Here is a 6,880-nt window from a genome sequence, read left to right as displayed (position 1 = left end):
ATCAATATGTCTGCTCGTCTTTCTTGAGCCCACTTGAAAGTAGGAATAAGGGATCTTCCGGAAAAGGGTTTATTTTCCGCAAGATCCTGTCTAGACTGGTGCTTTTCTCCGGCAAAACCCCGAGCCAGAAAAAAGCGGCAGCCATGTTCATGCAAATGCCGTGGGGGATATTTAAATCCTCCGCGGCATTTGCAATTCCGAAGTATCTCATTAGCATCCCTTTTACGGAAAAGGGTGCCAATGTAGACACAGCCCTTGGGTCTGGCTTCCACCCCCTCTTCAACTGGCGTAGCTGTCTGGACCTGCTTGGCTCCCAAGTCTTACTCATTCACACCTCATTCATTCAACTGGGCAATTGATTACAGAGTGGGGGAAAGTTCTTATTCTACTCCTAGCAAAAGACATTTTTACCTCTTTAACTATATACTCTGTATTAGAACCTGAATCCATATAACCTCATAACTTAGTTTTCTACAAGTTTTCTACAAAGGGTTCTAATACAAAGTTACAAGGTTATATGGAGAGGCACAATGTCAAGTCATATGAAGTAATATATTTAATACATAGATTTATCTACAACATAAACTGAACAACAATTTTTGTATTTTTAAAAATGTCATTAATCCCCCCCCCCCCCCCCCCGCCCGCCCGCCGAATCTCCTGGCTGGCGATACTTAATGCGTCTAGGATCCTGGTTGGATGGGAGAGGCTTTGGGTAAACTGCCATTTGGTAAGCAAGGTGGAAATGGCAGTGGTGGCGCTGTGCCGGATGCTTCCTCGGAGTGTGCTACCTTCGCCGGTGAGTTTCTCCCCGGCAAGTCCCGGACAGAGCCCACCTCATGGCAGCCTGGGCCCCAGAGGAAGTGGCGTGGCAGAGGCAGCACGCAGGGTGGGGCCCGCCCAGTGATGCAGGAACCGACAGAGCCAGGTTTGTCGGTGGGTCGTCATCGGCTCTTCCACTGCCTCCTTGTCGCCTGTGGGAGCAGGGGGCTGCCAGACCATAACTGGCGCATGTGGCCCTCCAGCATCTCCCTGTTTCCTGGCTGAAGGATTCAGTAGCACAAGCGGTGGAGATGGTCCCCTCCAGCCACATGTAGTGGCCACAGTACAGTGTGGAAATGAGGTCAGATCCCGAGGTCCTTGCTCAAGACAAGGATCCATTTACCTACGAGTGAAAATCCTGCAAGGGCCTCGTGGTCTCACCCACAGTCTTTAAGGAGAGAGCTGGAGAGGATTTAGCATGCTGCCACTGCAGTGCAACAGTGTGGGTTTGCTTTCCTAGGCCTTTGACTAATGAAAATAGGAAACACGTGCCCAGTGCCGAATACAGTGACTATACAGTGATTACTAATGTCATTTCCTTACTTAGCACTGAAATTGGATAGATTCTTGTACCACCATCAGGTAAAGTATGAGAATTCTGTTCAGTTGGGAGTCTGAAGGTGCATGGTCGCAAAAATCCTACTTAAAAAATCACCCCCTATTTATAATGAATAGAGCTAGAGCCACGTCACAAACACCCTAACCCTGCACAGCAAGTAGAGAGAGGGCAGTGGTCTCCAACCTTTTTACACCCAAGATTACTTTTTAAGTCTCAGAACAGGCCAAGATCTACTGCCCCGCCCCTTCCTTAAAGCCCCGCCCTCTCTATTCTCCTGTCAATCACTTGCTATCCCCAGCCCTTATACACTCTGTTAAACAGTTTATTTTTAAATTATGCAATATATAAAAGTAAAATCACGTTTATAGTTACGAAATAAATGGTCAGTTTTTAATGCATGCTGTTTAAATGTCAGATGAAGCATTTACAATTATACATTTTGTTCTCTGCTATTTTGTAAATCTAAAATCAAGTATTGATAATTATATATTCTTCTTCGAGTAGTGTCCCCGTGGGTGCGCCACTCTAGGTGAAGGATCGCCCTGAGCCGCAGATCGGAGCTTTGCAAAGCAGTTTCCCCCCTGTTGAGCCGCGCATGCTCAGAAGGCGTCTCGAGCCCTTCCCGCCTTCTGTAGTGCGCGGCTCAACCCCCTCCCTTTCAGTTCCTCTTCAACCGCCCTCGTCAGCGGACGGAGCGAGTAGGAGCTCCCTCTCAGTCTTTCAGACTGCATTTCTATTAGTTAGCTTACCACGGTTTTCCCCTCTTATATTCCAAATTAGTTTCTTTCCTTGTCTTCTTTTTAAAATAATAACAACAACAAAATTTTTCTTGTATAAAAAGAATGAAATTGACAATATCTCCCTTCGGGGACTGAAACTCGCCTCAGACCGGAGCCCCGGTGAACCGGGGCTCTCTCTCCTCGGCTTTTCAGCTGGAAAAACAAATAAACCACATAAAAAGAAAGAAAGGACTATAACAAACAAACAAAACTCCGAAAACATCAACAGTGCAAGAAAATAAGAATCTCCCGAACTATGTCAGCTTCCTCAGGCTTTAAAAAATGTGAGCAGTGCCGCGAGCCTATGCTGGCTTCTGACGGCCACACAAAATGTATTAGATGCTTGGGGGAAATTCACTCACCCCACAGCTGCATACATTGTGCTTCCCTCACGGCGAGAGCTAGAAAGGATAGAGAGCTCCGCCTGAGGATGATTCTTTTTGAAAAGGCTCTGCAGCCTACAGAGCAGGGGGAATCGCAACATGAAACCCCCCCGCCGTCAAAAAGTACAAAGCAGAGAGCCTCACCGTCGCGCTCTCTCCCGCCTTCTTCCTCCCCAAAGACACAGGGAAAGGGGCAAGGAAGTCTGAGGACCCCTGCTAGCAAAGCAGAGGGAAGATCCTCCCGTTCGGCACCGGGACCGGTGCGCGCTGCCTCCGAGCCGTCCCGAGAACGCGCTAAACACCCGGGGCGGAAAGAAAAGCCAGCGCCGCTTCAAACAGCGGTGCCGCTGCAAGCCCCGGCACCGCTTCAAACCCCGGCACCACAAAAAACCCCGGCTCAGCTTAAAGGGACGGTGCTGCTCAAACCGTCGGCACCGCACCAAAAGAAAACACATACACAGCCAGCACCGGCTGCAACTGTAAATCAGATCTCTACACCGGTGCCGGCAGCAGACAGTGAGAGGCATCCTCAAGAGTCTGCTACAGAACACTCTAAGACAGCGTCTGACACTCACAGCAGGCAGCAGCATTCATGCCTGCCTCCCACTGACTGCTCACCTGGGAGATCCTTGACAGGGCATTCCCCTCCCAGATCTATGTCTCCAGTGTCCTTGCAAGACGCTCCCTTACAGGATGATGACCGACATACGACATATTCTTCACGACACACGTCGCCAAGGGGGTCTCGCTCATACTATCATAGGGCTGGACCACAACAAACCCCATGGCATCCTTACTGGTCATACCCACCCCCACCCTACCCACCCCAATGGGGGCCCTGGGATCATTGGGACCTATACAGACGCCGGTCCTCAGCCCATTCCTCACCATCTCGAAGGAACCTGCCTCATCTACAGCCCCTACCTCTGGCAACACACGCAGAGGAGGAGGAGGAGGAGGAGGAGGAGGAGGAGGAGGAACAAAATTTGGACAATGAATCCGATATCCAATCAATAAACATCACACACCTTGACGACCTGAGTGTCCAACAAGACGAGGCAGTTATACCATCAGATACAGTAGCGATTGACGACCTCAAACAGTTTCAAGAATTATTTAAACGAGTAGCGACAAGTCAGCATGTCTCCCTCCAAGAAGTGCAAAGGAAACAACATCACTTGTTAAAGAACCTGCATCCTACATTGCACAGTAAGATTGCCCTGCCAATTGACGAGGCAATCATGGAAACATCTGAGGATCTGTGGAAGACACCCGCATCCATACAGCCGACTAATAAAAAGATTGACAGAAAATATTTCGTTCCACCAAAAGACAATGATTTCCTGTTTACACATCCACAAGCCAACTCCTTAGTTGTTGAATCAGCACAGCAAAGAGCAAAGTTGCCACAATACAAAAATGGCAATATGGACAAGGACCATAAAAAGCTAGACTTCTTCGGCAAGAAGATATACTCCTCTTCTACACTACAACTAAGAATATCAAATTATTCTGCCCTCTTAGCGAATCATGACTTCGATAATTACTCGAAGTTGGGAGAACTGATACCACATCTCCCTGAATCCAAAAGATCTATCTTGAAAGCGATAGTCCATGAAGGCCATACGATCGCTCGCACCGCTCTCCAAACCGCAATGGACGTCGCTGACACTGCAGCCAGGACTACAGCTATGGCGGTAGTCATGCGCAGAACTTCCTGGCTACAGTCATCTGGAGTTCCCCGAGATCTTCAGCCCAAAGTAGAAGATTTACCATTCGATAAGCAAAAATTATTTGCAGCTTCTACAGATGAAATGCTACACAACAGTAAGAATTCGAAAACCACTCTTCGTACATTAGGCATGTACACACCACCTTTCAAACGCAGGCGATACACTCCATATAACACATACAATCGCTACAGGTATGGACAATACAACCGACCACAGAGACCGTATGAAGACACTAGGCCAAGACAACGACCTCAGAGGAGGCGCCCTAATCAGGGCCCCCACCAACTGCTCAGTCCTCTAAGCAACAAATTTGAAGATGTGGTCGAAGGTCTGCAATACCTCCCTCACGATCTAACAACAACGCAACAGGGCCATCTTTTTACCCACCGTTTACGGCCGTTCCTCCCACAATGGGAATCTATAACATCGGACCGATGGGTTCTAGACATAATTCGAGTCGGCTACACCATCCCATTTACCACTACCCCACATACCCTTCACCCTACCCCGTCCCTTTTCAGGGACCCCTCTCACGAAACTCTACTAAGACAAGAGATAGATCGACTCCTCTTAATCGGAGCCATAGAAAGAATACCAGTAGAGTTTCACGGGAAAGGTTTTTACTCAAACTATTTTCTGATAGAGAAAAAATGGGGGGCTGGAGGCCCATATTAGACCTCCGCAAACTGAACAAGTTTCTCAGGAAACAACGTTTCAAAATGGTCACACTTACAACAATCATTCCTGCGCTAGATCAAGGGGACTGGTTCGCAGCCCTCGACCTGCAAGATGCGTACTTCCATGTAACTATCCATCCTGCCCACAGACGCTATCTACGCTTTACGCTCGGCCCAGATCATTTTCAGTACAATGTTCTCCCCTTTGGCCTCTCGTCAGCTCCGAGAGTATTTTCAAAGGTACTAGCAGTCGTCGCTGCGTACCTCAGAAGACAAAAGGTCATTATATTCCCCTACCTAGACGACTGCCTTTTAAAGGGCTCGACACAGGAGGAAGCCGCCTCCATGATAGATATGACCACATCCCTCCTCAATCGCCTAGGTCTTCTAGTCAACGAAAGCAAATCAACGCTTCACCCAGTTCAAGATATAGAATTCATCGGGGCACGCCTGGATTCAATCACAGCTCGAGCATACCTACCTCGACAACGTTTCAGAACTATACAAGAAATTATAAGGGCGATGTTTACAACACCTACCACTACAGTACTTACTTGTCTCCGACTAATGGGACACATGGCTTCCACCACCTATGTAGTCCGCCACGCTCGTCTGCATTTTCGATGCTTCCAACTCTGGATAGCAACTGTGTACATACCTTCACAACACTCCCTCAACAAGACAGTGACTATTCCACCAAACGTTCTTGCATCCTTACAATGGTGGACGGTACCGAACAACCTCCTGGCAGGCGTTCCATTCCAATAAATCGAACCCACTATACAGATTACCACGGATGCTTCCCTCCTTGGCTGGAGAGCACATATGAACGATCAGGGGGTTCAGGGAAGGTGGTCCCCATCCGAGGCACGACTACACATCAACCTCCTTGAACTGCGGGCAGTAAGGAATGCCTGTGCACACTTCGCCCCCAACATTGCCAATCAGACAGTCCGTATCCTAACGGACAACATCTGCACAATGTTCTACATAAACAGGCAGGGCGGAGCCCGCTCCCACTCCCTCTGCGCAGAAGCTATCCGCCTTTGGAACTCCTGCATTCGCAACCATGTCACCCTCATAGCATCCTACCTGCCCGGGGTGAACAACACCAGAGCAGATTCACTCAGTCGCAACTTCACCTCAGATCACGAGTGGGAGTTACACACGGAGGTCTCAAACTCAATCTTCCACCGATGGGGATGGCCATCTATAGACCTTTTTGCGTCTACCCAGAACGCCAAATGCCCCCAGTTCTGCTCACGCGCAGGACTTGGCAGACATTCCCTGGGGGATGCCTTTCTAATCAAATGGACGGCCCCCCTACACTATGCCTTCCCCCCCATACCACTCATCCCAAGAATCCTACGCAAGATCTGCAGAGACGGAGCCCTAGTCATTCTGATAGCCCCATCATGGCCCCGACAAACCTGGTATCCGTACCTGCACAAGCTAGCAGTTCTCCCTCCTTATCGACTACCAAACCGTGTAGACCTGATATCTCAGAGCAATGGCACAATACTACACCCACAGCTCCATACCCTACACCTTCAGGCTTGGCTGCTCTCTGGTTCTCGGAGATAGAGAATCACTGTTCCCAGCAAGTGAAGGACATCCTCCTCCACAGTAGGAGACAGTCCACTCGAAAAACTTACCTGCAAAAATGGACACGATTCTCTCACTGGTGCCAGCGAACCAAAGTAGAGCCCCGTGTCGCCCCACTGAATACGATCCTGGACTACATTCTAGACCTTAAAGTATCAGGACTGTCAATCTCTTCCTTAAGAGTCCATCTTTCCGCAATAGCAGCGTTCCATACCTTGATTGACGGCTTCTCCATCTTTGCCCATCCGATCACTAAAAGATTCCTTAAAGGGCTCCACAACATATACCCACCCTACAAGGCCCCACCTCCTTTGTGGGACCT

The sequence above is a fragment of the Pelodiscus sinensis genome, chromosome 25 (genome assembly GCF_052426305.1).
Source record: "Pelodiscus sinensis isolate ZL-2025 chromosome 25, ASM5242630v1, whole genome shotgun sequence".
Lineage (NCBI taxonomy): Eukaryota > Metazoa > Chordata > Testudines > Trionychidae > Pelodiscus > Pelodiscus sinensis.
The sequence above is the reverse complement of the archived record's forward strand: the minus strand, read 5'-3'. Positions refer to the sequence as shown.